The sequence below is a fragment of the Lagenorhynchus albirostris genome, chromosome 6 (genome assembly GCF_949774975.1).
Source record: "Lagenorhynchus albirostris chromosome 6, mLagAlb1.1, whole genome shotgun sequence".
NCBI lineage: Eukaryota > Metazoa > Chordata > Mammalia > Artiodactyla > Delphinidae > Lagenorhynchus > Lagenorhynchus albirostris.
The window spans coordinates 64193346-64210601 of NC_083100.1; the positions used below are offsets into that span (position 1 = coordinate 64193346).

Consider the following 17256-nt stretch of genomic DNA (forward strand, 5'->3'; position numbering starts at 1 on the left):
CTTTGCAGAGCTGATCTAGTTTATAGTAAACCATTTTAAAGTGCCAGTCATGGAGACATATCCATGAGCTATAAATTTAATATCATGAAAATGCATAGTAAATTAGGGCAAGGTAAGTTTGATACTAATGTTTTCCTTAAAAATATATATATGTACCATAAATACATATATGCAAATATTATATATTTGTGTTTATACCTTCAAACATAATATATATAGTATCAAAAGTTGCTTCTAAATGATCTTGTTCTAAAATTCATTCTAAGTGGGTAAAGTTATTGCTCTATGAGCTAAAATTTGTAAATAGATGAATTCATTAATTGATTTGTTCATCCTAAAAGTATTTACTGAGTTAAAATTTGCCAACTGCCACATTCATTCACTCATTCATTCATTCATTCATACCTCAACCCAACAATCATTAATTGATTCTCTCCTTAAATCAATGCACTATACCACAGTGAATAGGATATTGTCCTTTCACTAAGAAACTCAGAGGAATTTTTGCTAAAAATGATAGTAGAGGCTCCATATTGTCTCTGCCTAAGGGGTTAAGGCAATGTTTTCTTTTGGCTGGGGAAATTCTGCATTTAGGAAATTAGGAAACATTTGGACAGCTCTATTAAATGATAATTACCTCTTGACAGATATTGAAAAATTTAATCAGTAACACTGAATATGTTTAGATGAGTTTGAGAAGAGTAACATACTTGGTATGATATGCATTTGTAAGTGCTAAAATGTTTAGGATATTAATAAGGAAACATAAAACTAGAGTGACCTTTAATCTTGTAATTGCAAATGGAAATACATATGCGCCTAATCAAAAGGCCTTGTGCTGCGTATCTAAAAGTTAGGTACATTCCTGATTCACTGGGTCTTCAAAATTGAGATTCTATGTCTTAGAGAGCATTTCTATCCATACTTCCACAAGTTGTAAGCCATGTAGGATAAGGTGATAATGGATAGCAGTTAAAAAGAGGCTTTCCAGTTACACAGACTTGAGTTCAAATGCTGAGTTAGTCATTTATTAGTGTGACCTAGGGCAGATATTTAACCTCAGCCTGCAATTTCCTTGTTCATAAAATAATAGCCATTTCACAGGGTTGTTATAATAATTAAATGAGATAATGTACAAAAAGCTTCAGTGACACTTCCTGGCATTGAGCAAATGCTTAAGGCATAGCACTATTATTAGACAAAATGTCATCATGATTTTCTTTTCAGGTCAACTCTCAAAGTAACCAATTTCAAGAGCACCTAAAGATATTGTGTTGGTCTGTGCTTTTAAACTAACTAATCTGGGGGCTTACTTTGTAGCCTGCCAATCAAGCAAAATGATTCTGATTATCCAGTTTACCAACCTAATATCTGGGACTAGAAACTATGCTAGCCTTTTTGATCCCCTCAGTCATCCACTAATGAGCGATTTTACATAGAAAAATCCTTTTAGTTTAATAAAGAGTTGAGATATTAATAAAAGGTAGCATAACTTACATGCACTAAGTTATTGGTAATGATCTGATAAGCAAATCCTAAGCAGAACCATTTTTCTCCCATTTGTATTTAATAATTAGTTAACTTATGGATTGCCAGGTGCTGATTAAAACTGCCCAGCCAAATTCCAAACATGAGTGAGACGGGGACTCTCCCATGAATGCTACACTCCTGGGTTTTCCTTCTGACTACTCCCCATTTTAACGTGGCCCCTTTTCATTCCCTCTACTTGTGTACAGTAAAAGAGTTATTCTAAGAAAACCTGTTGAAAATGGCCACGTGGAACCATCTTAGTCATCTTTGCTAAAAAATCATGCGTACATGAAAGAATATATTCAAACTGCAGATGTGGAATATATTGATTCATAGCATGTTGGAGATTTCAGTTATTCAGAACCAGAGCTATTTGACTGTAAACAGAGACATATTTAGGACTGGATGGAAAAAGAAAAAAGGGAGAAAATAACTTTTTATGGAGTTTCCAGTACATGCCACGTACTACGAAGACACTTTCATATGTTACCACACTTAATTCTCACAAAGACCTTGGAATGCATTATCAGTCCATATTTTTTTTTTTTTTTTTTTGCGGTATGCGGGCCTCTCACTGTTGTGGCCTCTCCCGTTGCGGAGCACAGGCTCCGGACGCGAAGGCTCAGCGGCCATGGCTCACGGGCCCAGCTGCTCCGCGGCATGTGGGATCTTCCCGGACTGGGGCACGAACCCGTGTCCCCTGCATTGGCAGGCGGGCTCTCAACCACTGAGCCACCAGGGACGCCCATCAGTCCATATTTTTAAGTCAGAAAACTCATCACAGAGAACTAAAGTAAATTCTTTCCCAAGATCATGGAGCCAGAAAGGCATGGGGCTGTAATTTGAACTTAGAACTGATTGAAAGCCTATCCTTCCTGTACTACACAATGCTGAGATAATAGGTTTGCTTCTCCAAGAGGATATATCAGTTCTTAATAAGTGTTCATTGGACACCTAGCTGCTGACAAGGATGGGGTTAGGGTGAGGCACAGTGATGTCACTGGGAGATGTAGCCTTTGACTCAAGGAGCTAAAAATCTAATTGGGCATTTAAAAATTTCTCTGACATCTTAAAATTTCTATGTCCATTTACAATACTCAGAATTCACAGAGTACTTAATGGCCTAATTAAAAGGGGCACTGATATAAAAAATGATACACTTTTTAGTTTAAAACGTAATAGAAAATCTTTGTGACCTTGGATTAGGTAAAGATTTCTTAGATTTAGTACTAATAGCATGATCAATGAAAGACAAAAGCTGATAAATTGGATTTTATCAAGATAAAATTTTTGCTCTGAGAAAGACACTAAGAGGATGAAAAGACCAGCCATACATGGGGAGAAAACATCTCCAAACCACAAACCTAACAAACAACTGATATTCAGAATATCTAAAGAACTCTCAAAACTCAACAATAAACAACTCAATTAAAAATGAACAAAAGATTTGAATGGACATTTGGCGAAAGAGGATATACAAATGGAAAATAAGTACATGAAAAAATACACAATCTCATTAGTCTTTAGGGAAATGCAAATTAAACCCACCATGAGATATCATTGTATCCCTGTTAGAATGGCTAAAATAAAAACTAAACTAAACAAACAAGTAAAAAAAAAAAAAAAAAGGCTGACAATACCATGTGCAAAGGAGGATGTAGATCAAGTGGAACTTTCATGAACCGCTGGTGTAAAAGCCAAATCGTACAGCCATTCTGCAAAACAGTTCAGCAGTTTCCCACAAAGTTAAACATATACTTGTCATATGACCCCCAAAATTCTACTCCTAGGTATTTCAGATGAAATGAAAATCCATGTTCACACAAAACCCTGAATGTACTGTTCATATTTGCCCAAATCTGGCAACAACCCAATGTCCCTCAGCTGAGGAATAGATGAACTGTGGTACATCCATATAGTGGAATACTACTCAGCAATACAAAGGAATAAGCTATGGATACATGCAAGAACATCTGTCTATCTATCATATATACTGCATTTGAATGAACCTCAAATGCATTATGGTAAGCAAAAGAAGACGGACTCAAAGGCTGTATACTGTATGATTCCACTCATGCAATATTCTGGAAATGACAAAACTACAGAGAATAATTCTGTTCTCTATTAAGGATGGGGAACGAGTTCAACTACAAAGGGGTAGCATAATGGGGGTAGAATGATGGAACTATTCTGTATCTTAATCGTGGTGGTTGTTATATGACTCTGCGTTTGTCAAAACTCATAAAAATATATGCCAGAGAGTGAATCTTACTGCATATAACGTTTTAAAAGATGAAAATTAAATTCAAAACAGAGAAAAAAGAAGGCACTGAGATTTAGGAAATTCAGCAACCGATTCTATTCTTTCTTACTTAGTCTTGGAGGAGAGCGGAAGGTACCTGCAGGGGCTGGGGTCTCGATCTAGACTTATTTCTTGAAGTATATCACATCTGTACTCTCCAGGATTTGTGCAGCCTAAAGTGACAATTTACAAGGTCTTGGAGCTCAGAGGCTTTTTTTTTTGCCTCTACTGGGGCTGGCCTGGGATCCCCAGAGCTGCTAGACTGCCTATCCAACGGGCACACCCTCAGGAGAATCCAACTAACTCAGTGCAATTCCAAATACAATTTTTTTCTCTACTGCCACCTAGCTCTTTAAAGATAGAGTCAACAGAAAAAGTTCTTATATTAGCTAATCCTTTGAAGGTGAGAAAATTAGGCAATTCTGGAAGTATATTACCTTTCTAAGCTGACTAGGGTCCTGTTAAGCAACAATTTCCTAAATGGAATAGCAAATGTAACAAGACTCTAATTTATGATCAAGGCATTAGTAAAAGCAAATAGGATCCAAAGGCACCTTGGCTATTGTTAGAATCTCCACACAATCACTATCAACTACTTCCAAACGTTGCAATTTCCAAATGTCTCTCATATACCTCACGTAACCTTAAGTGCATTTTAAAAGCACGGAAATTTCAGGTGTCTGGGAGAGTTGCTGGTGACAACACTAAGAAAAAGATGCATTTTATGAATTTATCAGAGGCAAATATCTACCATACACACTGGGAAAAACCTTTATTTTTCCAGGTGTCAGCTTGAGTATCTAACATTTTAATTTATGTTCTGATATCTTTGAGAATAAACGTGTTCCTGTCATCAAAATAATTGCCTTTCCTATGAGTGGAATTTGTAATCGCACCATCATTCCATATCCTCTAACCTAGAGTGGATATGCCACGCAAGTTAGTAGGTTTTCATCAGAGGGTAACGTCGTAAATCCTGAGTGGGGAGGTCCTTTGCCCACCAGTTTTCAGACCATGATGACGATTTCATTTAAGGAAAACAAAACAAAACAAAACAAAACAAAACACCTCCAACCAGATGCAAAGAAACCCAATCCTACTATTCAGAATAAAGATTTTGGTTTCTGGAAGACATGGAGTGAATATATTACTACAGTGTCTACAAGTTTCTTCATATATTTAACAAAGACCTTCCTCGTTAGAGCCATAAAGATTAATAAACTTCTCTCATACAAAAAAGTATCTTTTGAAAAGATACTTTAAATGAAATTTACCTAATTAAGGCCACCTTTAAGTGAATTGTTCATTTTTCTCCTTAACCTGGCAAGTTAGCAGGTATCTAAAGAGACAGCCCAAACGACTATAATATCCCTACTTGCTTTTTCTGGTCTTTGTAAAGCTCAGACTACCAAGGCTTCCCTTGGGGACACCCAAGCAGTCAGTCCACCAGCATGGATCAAGATATGTGTAGAGGGCTTCCCTGGTGGCGCAGTGGTTGAGAGTCCGCCTGCCGATGCAGGGGACACGGGTTCGTGCCCCGGTCCGGGAAGATCCCACATGCCACAGAGCGGCTGGGCCCGTGAGCCATGGCCACTGAGCCTGCGCGTCCGGAGCCTGTGCTCTGCAACGGGAGAGGCCACAACAGTGAGAGGCCCACGTACCGCAAAAAAAAAAAAAAAAAAAAAAAAGATCTGTGTAGAAAGCCATTACTTATTTTCATATATTCATGTTCTAATAAATCTGGGGCTGAAGGAAAGCAATACGGGGAGTCTTTCCTTATTTGCATTCATTATTTGCTTTGTTATGTTTTGGTCCCTTCAGCTAATTTGGAATGAATCAAGGAATAATTATTTCTCTTTTTTTTTTCTCAAGAGTATGTTTATCTAGGAATAGAATTATAAAATACATTAAACTCTCAAAATATGTTCATTTGACATATTTATAAAAGCATATTCAAGATACATAAATAAAAATGAATGCTTTTTTTGTATTTATGCCAACCTAATTTAGGCCTTTATAAAACAATAACAGGGTAGGATTATTTCTGAGACTAACCCAATCATGTCTTTGGGTTTCACTATGCATCTGCATGCGCATGCCTGGGTATGCACTTCCTCCTCAGCTGTGCAGGCAACTGCTACCCAATATTTTAATATTACTAATAACTCTAGTGAAAAGTATCAACTATACTGTAGAATTAAAAGGGAAAATGAGAAGCCAACTTTGAAGTATTATAATCTATTTAGGATTAATTTATGAATATAATAATGGGGACTAATTCTGGTACCCCAATGAAGATTTGGAATTCAGTGACTTAAATGAACCAGAGGAGTTTTGTGAAGGAAAGGGGCACTGGACATTTAATGTAGACTACAAGGCTATTTGGAGCTCTTACACCTAAAAAAGGAAACTTTTCCCTTGCTGTTGAAAACTGAGGTAATTGTACGTATAAATGCAAAGTATCTCTTCTCATAACACTTAAAAATTGAGTCTTTTATATTCTATAACTTTTAAGCTAGAGTGATTTCATTTCAAAAGCATCTCTTCCACTTCCATGTAAATGACTCTTGGCTGCGTTCTATCCCAAACCTTTGGTCTTGTATGAAAACTCATCAGGACTTTGTCTTCAAGGATGTGCTTGCAGCTCATATTTTCCTTTGTTACTCTTAACACTGTTTAGTACCTTTCTTTAGGGGCTAGAGACGAATCCAGTGATCAAAAGCCTTTCTTTCTTTTCTTTTTTTTTTCCATTAACACAAATACACTAGCTTCTATTTTCATACCTGAATAGTTTACTAGAGTTCTCAAAATGCCTCTGTTGGACATAGACTATTGAGAAGGAAGAACAGATCATAATTTGGCTTCTCTCTTGTCTCAACAGATGCTGTCTACTTTGTTTAAAACATGCAGCTGTTATGTACATTCCAAAATGTTTACTTACTTTTTTATTGATAAGCTTATTAAACCAAAGTTGTTCCTTTATGCCCTTCCTATCACTAGTAATAGAAAAAGGCAACCGAAAGTAGAAAGAAGATATTAGTTTCCCCAATCTTTACTTTTATGAATATTTTCAGCATTTATTTTATATTTCAAGACAAGAGTCTGTAGGGTTGTCCACGTATGATATTTTCATAATACCTAGTATCATTCTGTATACATCCTAGGTACTTGATAAGTGTTTTTAATTGTTTTAACCATAAATGCAGAATAATTATTATGAAATCTAGAGATCACTTACAGAACATATAGTAGTACTTTCTACGAAGAAAAAATGCATTTTATTAACAGATGTAATTTTACTACATGGCTGATGAGTTTCAGGTTTATTCTTGCCCTCTGGGCAAGAATGATAGCAACTGATTTAAAATCACAGCTCCAAGAGTTCCTTCTGTACTACAAAGCAAGCATTTTGGGGGCAAAAGATGAGTTTTTACAGAAGAAAGAATTTTCCCTTTGGGATCTTACTGGTTTTCTCACTATTTCAATCTTAAGTTAGCTAAATTGAGCCACTTCCGAAATCCTTCACACCAAATGCTCAACCTAAGTTCCTCTCTTGCCTCTCAAGGAAAATGTGGTGGAGTTCATTCTTCACAAAGGAGCCTGGACACATCCCACACTCTACTTGTGAAGGGGCATCAGCCCAATCAGCACATAAATCATTTAGCAAGAAATAGCTGTCTTATTAAATTTAACCTCTTCATTAGGTTTTTTTCAGTTCAGACTTCCTTTATATTCGCAAAGCCATTTCTTTCTTTAAAAATGTCTTAAGACTCCTAGGGCATTGGGTTGACCTGAGAGGCAGAAGAAGTGGCCTGCTCCAGAGGAAAAAGATCCATTTTCATTCCTTTGGAAATTTCTGAAGTTATAATCTCAGCATTGTCAAGGGGATGGTACATTTCCTCTCAAAAGATAATTGCAACTACAAAGGAATGGAGTGGAAGAAGGAACTGTTCTCATCTCAAATGCCATATTCGTGATCTAGTAATGTGAATTTCATGTACTGATAAGTATTGATACTGTTTTAATGGATTTACATGAAGATATTTTAAATCATAATTTTCATTTCAATTAAGTATCAAGTGACATGTTATGCTAAGAACTGTAGAGAATAAAAATAAAACATTTTGGGGGCTTCCCTGGGGGCAAAGTGGTTAAGAATCCACCTGCCAGTGCAGGGGACACGGATTCAGCTCTGGTCCAGGAAGATCCCACATGCTGTGGAGCAACTAAGCCTGTGTGCCACAACTACTGAGCCTGCGCTCTAGAGCCTGTGAGCCACAACTACTGAGCCCATGTGCCACAACAACAGAAGCCTTCATGCCGCTGAGATTGGTTCAAGATGGCAGAGTAGAAGGACATGCGTGCACTCCCTCTTGCGAGAGCACTGGAATCACAACTAACTGCTGAACAATCATCGACAGGAAGACACTGGAACTCATCAAAAAAGATACCCCACAAAGGAGAAGCCACAATGAGACGGTAGGAAGGGCGAAATCACAATAAAATCAAATCCCATAACTGCTGGGTGGGTGACTCACAAATTGGAGAACACTTATACCACAGAAGTCCACCCACTGGAGTGAAGGTTCTGAGCCCCACGTCAGGCTTCCCAAACTGGGGGTCCAGCAACGGGAGGAGGAATTCCTAGAGAATCAGACTTTGAAGGCTAGTGGGATTTGATTGCAGGACTTTGACAGGACTGGGGGAAACAGAGATTCCACTCTTGGAAGGCACACACGAAGTAGTGTGTGCACTGGGACCCAGGGGAAGGAGCAGTGACCCCATAGGAGACAGGCCTACCTGCTAGTGTTGGAGGGTCTCCTGCAGAGGCGGGGGGTGGTTGTGGCTCACCGTGGGGACAAGGACACTTGCAGCAGAAGTTCTGGGAAGTACTCCTTGGTGTGAACCCTACCAGAGTTCGCCATTAGACCCACCAAAGATCCGGGAAGGCTCCAGTGTTGGGTCACCTCAGGCCAAACAACCAACAGGGAAGGAACCCAGTCCCACCCATCAGCAGACAAACAAAGTTTTACTTAGCTCTGCCCACCAGAACAACACCCAGCTCTACCCACCACCAGTCCCTCCCATCAGAAAACTTGCACAAGCCTCTTAGATAGCCTCATCCACCAGAGGGCAGACAGCAGAAGCAAGAAGAACTACAATCCTGTAGCCTGTGGAACAAAAACCACATTCACAGAAAGACAGACCAGATGAAAAGGTAGAGGGCTACGTACAAGATGAAGGAAAAAGATAAAACCCCAGAAAAACAACTAAATGAATTGTAGATCGGCAACCTTCCAGAAAAAGAATTCAGAAAAATGAGAGTGAAGATGATCCAGGACCTCAGAAAAAGAATGGAGGCAAAGATCGAGAAGATGCAAGAAATGTCTAACAAATACCTAGAAGAATTAAAGAACAAATAAACAGAGATGAACAATACAATAACTGAAATGACAAATACACTAGAAGCAATCAACAGCAGAATAACTGAGGCAGAAGAACGGATAAGTGACCTGGAAGACAGAATGGTGGAGTTCACTGCTGCGTAACAGAATAAAGAAAAAAGAATGAAAAGAAATGAAGACAGCCTAAGAGACCTCTGGGACAATGTTAAATGCAACAACATTCACATTATATGGGTCCCAGAGGGAGAAGAGAGAGAGAAACGACCTGAGAAAATATTTGAAGAGATTATAGTTGAAAACTTCCCTAACATGGGAAAGGAAATAACCACCCAAGTACAGGAAGTGCAGAGAGTCCCAGGCAGGATAAACACAAGGAGAAACACACCGAGACACATAGTAATCAAACTGGCAAAAATTAAAGACAAGGAAAAATTATTGAAAGCAACAAGGGAAAAACAACATGTAACATACAAGGGAATTCCCATAAGGTTAACAGCTGATTTCTCAGCAGAAATGCTACAAGCCAGAAGGGAGTGGGATGACATATTTAATGTGATGAAAGTGAAGAACCTACAACCAAGATTACTCTACCCAGCAAGGATCTCATTCAGATTCGATGGAGAAATCCAAAGCTTTACAGACAAGCAAAAGCTAAGAGAATTCAGCACCACCAAACCAGCTCTACAACAAATGCTAGGGGCTTCCCTGGTGGTGCAGTGGTTGGGGGTCCACCCGCCAATGCGGGGGACATGGGTTCGTGCCCCAGTCTGGGAGGATCCTGTGTGCCGCGGAGCGGCTGGGCGTGTGGGCCGTGGCCGCTGGGCCTGCGCGTCTGGGGCCTGTATTCCATGGTGGGAGGGGCCACAGCAGTGAGAGGACTGTGTGCCGCAAAAAAAAGAAAAAAAAAAGAAAAAATGCTAAAGGAACTTCTCTAAGTGGGATACACAAGAGAAGAAAAGGACTTACCAAAAAAAAAACAAAAACAAAAACAAAACAAACCAAGACCATTAATAAAATGGTAATAGGAACACACATACCAGTAATTACCTTAAACGTGAATGATTAAATTCTCCAACCAAAAGACACAGGATCGCTGAATGGACACAAGAACAAGACCCATATATATGCTGTCTACAAAAGACCGATTTCAAACCTAGGGACACATACAGACTGAAAGTGAGGGGATGGAAAAAGATATTCCACGCAAATAGAAATCAAAAGAAGGCTGGAGTAGCAATACTCATATCAGATAAAATAGACTTGAAAATAAAGAATGTTACAAGAGACAAGGAAGAACACTACATAATGATCAAGGGATCAATCCAAGAAGAAGATATAACAATTATATATGCACCCAACATAGGAGCACCTCAATACATAAGGCAACTGCTAACAGCTATAAAAGAGGAAATTGACAGTAACACAATAAGAGTGGGGGACTTTAACACCTCACTTCCACCAATAGACAGATCATCCAAATAGAAAACTAATAAGGAAAAACAAGCTCTAAATGACACAATAGATCAGATAGATTTAATTGATATGTATAGGACATTCCATCCAAAACCCGCAGATTACACTTTCTTCTCAAGTGCGCATGGAACATTCTCCGGTATAGACCATACCTTGGGTCCCAAATCAAGCCTCAGTAAATTTAAGAAAATTGAAATCATATCAAGCATCTTCTCTGACCACAATACTATGAGATTAGAACTGAATTACGGGGAAAAAAATAAAAAACACAAACACATGGAGGCTAAATAATACGTTACTAAATAACCAAGAGAACACTGAAGAAATCAAAGAGGAAATCAAAAAATACCTAGAGACAAATGACAATGAAAACACAATGATCCAAAACCTATGGGATGCAGCAGAAGCAGTTCTAAGAGGGAAGTTTATAGCAATACAGTCCTACCTCAAGAAACAAGAAGAATGTCAAATAAACGATCTAACCTTACACCTTAAGGAGCTACATAAAGAAAAACAAACAAAACCCAAAGTTAGTAGAATGAAAGAAATCATAAAGATCAGAGCAGAAATCAATGAAATAGAAACAAAGAAAACAATAGCAAAGATCAATAAAACTAAAAGCTGGTTCTTTGAGAAGATAAACAAAATGATAAAGCATTAGCCAGATTCATCAAGAAAAAGAGGGAAAGGACTCAAATCAATAAAATTAGAAATGAAAAAGAAGTTACAACAGACACCGCAGAAATACAAAGCATCCTAAGAGACTACTACAAGCAACTCTATGCCAATAAAATGGACAACCTGGAAGAAATGGACAAATTCTTAGATAGGTATAACCTTCCAAGACTGAACCAGGAAGAAATAGAAAATATGAACAGACCAATCAGAAGTAATGAAATTGAAACTGTGATTAAAAACCTTCCAACAAAGAAAAGTCCAGGACCAGATGGCTTCACAAGTGAATTCTATCAAACATTTAGAGAAGAGCTAACACCCATCCTTCTCAAAGTCTTCCAAAAAATTGCAGAGGAAGGAACACTCCCAAACTCATTCTATGAGGCCACGGTCACCCTGATACCAAGACCAGACAAAGATACTACAAAAAAAGAAAATTACAGACCAATATTACTTATGAATATAGATGCAAAAATTCTCAACAAAATATTAGCAAACAGAATCCAACAACACATTAAAAGGATAATACACCATGATCAAGTGGGATTTATCCCAGGGATGCAAGGATTCTTCAATATATGCAAATCAATCAATGTGATACACCATATTAACAAATTGAAGGAGAAAAACCATATGATCATCTCAATAGTGCAGAAAAAGCTTTTGACAAAATTCAACACCCATTTATGATAAAAAACTCTCCAGAAAATGGGGATAGAGGGAACCCACCTCAACATAATAAAGGTCATATATGACAAACCCACAGCAAGCATCATTCTCAATGGTGAAAAACTGAAAGCATTTACTCTAAGATTAGGAAAAAGACAAGGATGTCCATGCTCGCCACTATTACTCAACATAGTTTTGGAAGTCCTAGCCACGGCAATCAGAGAAGAAAAAGAAATAAAAGGAATACAAATCGGAAAAGAAGAAGTAAAAGTGTCACTGTTTGCAGATGACATGCTACTATACACAGAGCATCCTAAAGATGCCACCAGAAAACTACTAGAGCTAATCAATGAATTTGGTAAAGTTGCAGGATACAAAATTAATGCACAGAAATCTCTTGGATTCCTATAAACTAATGATGAAAAATCTGAAAGAGGAATTAAGGAAACACTCCCATTTACCACTGCAACAGAAAGAAGAAAATACCTAGGAAGACAAAAAACCTGTATGCAGAAAACTATAAGACACTGATGAAAGAAATTAAAGATGATAGGAACAGAAGGAGAGATATACCATGTTCTTGGATTGGAAGAATCATCACTGTGAAAATGACTATACTACCCAAAGCAATCTACAGATTCAATGCAATCCCTATCAAACTATCAATGGCATTTTTTACAGAACTAGAACAAAAAATCTTAAAATTTGGATGGAGACACAAAAGACCCCAAATAGCCATAGCAGTCTTGAGGGGAAAAAAACAGAGCTGGAGGAATCAGACTCCCTGATTTCAGACTATACTACAAAGCTACAGTAATCAAGACACTATGGTACTGGCACAAAAACAGAAATATAGATCAATGGAACAGGATAGAAAGCCCAGAGACAGAAAGCCCACGCATCTATGGTCAACTAATCTATGACAAAGGAGGCAAGGATATACAATGGAGAAAAGAAAGTCTCTTCAATAAGTGGTGCTGGGAAAACTGGACAGCTACATGTAAAAGAATGAGATTAGAACACTCCCTAACACCATACACAAAAATAAACTGAAAATGGATTAGAGACCTAAATGTAAGGCCAGACACTATTAAACTCTTAGAGGAAAACATAGGAAGAACACTTTTTTTTTTTTTTTGCGGTACGCGGGCCTCTCACTGTTGTGGCCTCTCCCGTTGTAGAGCACAGGCTCCGGACGTGCAGGCTCAGTGGCTATGGCTCACAGGCCCAGCCGCTCCACGGCATGTGGGATCTTTCTGGACCAGCGCACGAACCCGTGTCCCCTGCATCGGCAGGTGGACTCTCAAGCACTGTGCCACCAGGGAAGCCCAAGAACACTCTTTGATATAAATTACAGCAAGATCTTTTTTGATCCACCTCCTAGAGTAATGGAAATAACAACAAAAATATACAAATGGGACCTAATGAAACTTAAAAGCTTTTGCACAGCAAAGGAAACCATAAAGAAAATGAAAACACAATCCTCAGAATGGGAGAAAATATTTGCAAACGAATCAACAGACAAAGGATTATCTCCAAAATATATAAACAGCTCATGCAGCTCAATATTTAAAAAACAAACAACCCAATTAAAAAATGGGCAGAAGACCTAAACAGACATTTCTCCAAAGAGGACATACAGATGGCCAAGAAGCACATGAAAAGCTGCTCAACATCACTAATTATTAGAGAAATGCAAATCAAAACTACAATGAGGTATCACCTCACACCAGTTAGAATGGGCATCATCAGAAAATCTACAAACAACAAATGCTGATAATTTTCCTTTCAAATCTGGATTTCCTCACTCCCTCAAAATTCCAAGTTGATTCAACTAACATGTATTTTGTACCTACTACGTGCTAGACATTGTGGTGGGGAGGCATCAATGGACAAGAGGCAGCCTGTTTAGAACTTGGATATTTAATAGACATGAGGGACCATGAGATCTGACCCCATTCTTAAATACCTGTAGATTAAATGTCTTGGTTGAATGCATGTGTAGGAGTCAGAGACTTTTGAACCTGTGAAGGTGGGTGAATCAATTTCTTATCTTTATTTCCAGATGTTGAACTTCACTGCTTCGAAAAGACTTGAACCTCTGATGAAAGAACCAGAAGGATGCTTGTGAAATAGCAGGGGTTTCACTTGCCTTGGCTCGTTACAAATCTATGAAGTACTGGTTCACTGCCTTGAGTAACCATACAAGACCTCTTTCAAACATCTCTCCTTTCTGTTGCTTCTACTTCCCCTTAAACATCTGGTGGACGATGGAAAAAACACCTTGATGTATAGTATTACAAAACAACACCATTAAGAATGGGTAAAATTAAATAAATACATATACAGAGAAAAGGTAAATGTGAATCCACTGACTTGAAATGCATTCTTTTTTTTCCAAAACACTTAAGAAATTTTACTGAAAACAATAAAATACAGAAACACCAGATTCTCATTTTAACGTAAAACAGCATCTTCCGCAGCTTTCCTAGTACTCCACCATTCTTATTACTATTAAAAAACAAAACCAAGTTCCAGATCCAAAATAATTAACGAACCTGCTGGTAAACAGTTTTCTCATGGTTCTAGCCTCCACTCCACTTATTTTTAAAATTTTACAATTGCACCTTTTCAAGAATGAGTAGCAATTTTTATTTGATTAATAGCTGTGCGAACTGGACTTAACTTTCTTCATATTAATTTAAAAAACAAAACAAAACCACACGCACCCTAATCAAACGCAGAGAAAATATACGTTTGTTCATTAAAGCTCACCTGCCTTAGACAATTATTTCTTTTCACATGTTAGCATAGTAAGCCACTGTTTGATCCATGCGCAAACGCTGTACGAAATGACCAGACCTGTCAATTCCCTAGCGAAACCTTACGGCAAAAGCAAAACCCTTCCTCTACAAAAGAAAAACAAAGCAGAGGCATGGGGACTGTGGAGACAGCTCAGATGAATAAGCATCACAAGGATGAAGAAGACAATTTTTGTACAAACATATGCAAGACAAAGTTTAAAAAGGATCATTGAGCATCCATGTTTCCTGCAGAAATAATGATCATGTCAGATAAAAGGACTCGTGAAACAAGTTCTGCTTAGCTCTTAATTAACAGAATCTTGTTAGTTCTCTCCTACATATACCCGTGGTTTCAGAGCCTTGTTTCAGAGCTCTTCCTTCCTCCTGTTCACTGACCTGGATCCCAGGCCTGCCCAACAATCTCTGTAGAAGACAGTGTTAGTGTGTTTGGGTTCTTCTTTGGAAAGCTGTCACCTCTCCTTCACCTGAACACTGGGATTAACTCCAAATTCCAGGCAGTCACTCCATGCTTTTGAGCTGTAGCAGAATAAACATTTTAGAGTAGAGATTTCTTTAAGGCTACAAACTTCACAAGTTGGTCCCATTAACAAGGACCTAGGGGCAGGAGTTTTTTAAACAGCATGAATCAAACACTTGCACATTTCAACAGAATACAGTTTACATTCATCTCTAAATCTGAGATTAAGAAACTATTAGCTGGTTTCCAACTGGTTTCAATACTGGTTTGCAGTTTGAATAATTTTACTGTGCAGACATTATTTTGTTTAAATATGAAACATCAAATCTTTTCCTAACTATCAAGACAGAAATAGAGAAAGCAGGAACAACAGGCAGGAGAAGAAACAGTCCAGTTAACAGACTTGTGACTGCTATGCCATCTGTAACAAGGGGAGGGACTTCGGCATGGGTTTCAAAATTGCCTGGGAGCTGTCGCCTAAAGTCACCTCTGCTTGGCACAAACCATGTTTTCTACACAAGGTGTCTGATTCCTACAAAGGCAAAAGAAACCCAGAAAGCAAAATGGAAGGAACTGGGGTGGTCTCCCGTTGTCTGATAAAAGGGCTAATATTACACTCATTTAACAAGTTATAGTGGATATTCTGTAGGACTAAAGGAACTGTCATTTTACTTTGTACTACCGAGTCCTTGCCACGCAGAAGAGCTCTTCCTGAGAAATAAAGAACTTCAATCCTGGCTACCCTCAGAGGACACCTTGAGCCTGGGTAAGGTCCTCAAGATGAAGATTTCCTGCTAGCAGGAAGGTATTTTCTACTAACATTTTTTTTTTTTTTTGTGCGGTACGCGGGCCTCTCACTGTTGTGGCCTCTCCCGTTGCGGAGCACAGGCTCCGGACACGCAGGCTCAGCGGCCATGGCTCACGGACCCAGCCGCTCCGCGGCATGTGGGATCTTCCCAGACCGGGGCACGAACCCGTGTCCCCTGCATCGGCAGGCGGACCCTCAACCACTGCACCACCAGGGAAGCCCTCTGCTAACTTTTAGGCTTACTGCACAACAGTTGAAACAACAGGCAAGTTGGCTATCTCAGTAAATCTCAATGTCACTTGCCCATATGTGCTCAGCTAATTATTCAGTCACTGTTTTCTAAATTAACATTAAACAACTCAACTTGCTTTTTTTTTTAACTACAGAATTTATATGCTGGGCTTAGCTGATACAGCACCGCCCCACGATTACCTGAGGGATGCTTCTCCCAGAGCCCATTCGCACATGGTTTACCTCACAATCTTTTAAACTATCACTCAAGGTTAATTAAGCTGTAAACATTACTGAATAGCTGGGCTTATCGATTTTGGAAGGGAAACCAAGGAGCGATGGTAGCACAAGGCAAAAAAGCCTCGAAGGAAAAACCTTTTCTTTGTATTTTTCGTTGCATTATCAGAGGCAAAGAGGGGAGCCACAATGCTACTGGCTATTTAATCAATACAGCTACACTGAATTGACAACTGATACACAGGTTTCAGAGCCTCTGTTAAATTCCCCAGCATAGGCTTAAACTACTGCCTTCTTCCTCCTTCCCCCCAACGATATATAGTCACCACTGTAAACAGAGCTCACGTCTACAGATGAAGCTGTGGCTCGACTGCCAGGGTACCCGTAGTAGGAGAGCATCCTACTTTCTTAATGCATCTTTTTCAACTCAAGTATCTGAATGATTTAGACAATGTGACAGATGACTTAGAAGTCATGCTTACACATATAGCTTCTACACTTGACTTTGCAGAATGTACTCCTTATTCCTTTAATAAGCCCCCTAGAAAACTGCATTTCCCTTGAGACAAGTTTCCTTGGCAAAAAGTTGAATTCAAGAAATGGCTACCCCAAATGAGAGTCCCATCCCAAATCACAGGTGGAGA

The 17256-nt window shown here is 38.7% G+C and overlaps 1 protein-coding gene across 11 annotated transcripts in view; it reads right to left on the reverse strand.

The window, feature by feature from the left end:
- B3GALT1 (beta-1,3-galactosyltransferase 1) overlaps positions 1-17256 on the reverse strand; it is a 112812-nt gene that overhangs the window by 83191 nt on the left and 12365 nt on the right. The window lies entirely within an intron of this gene.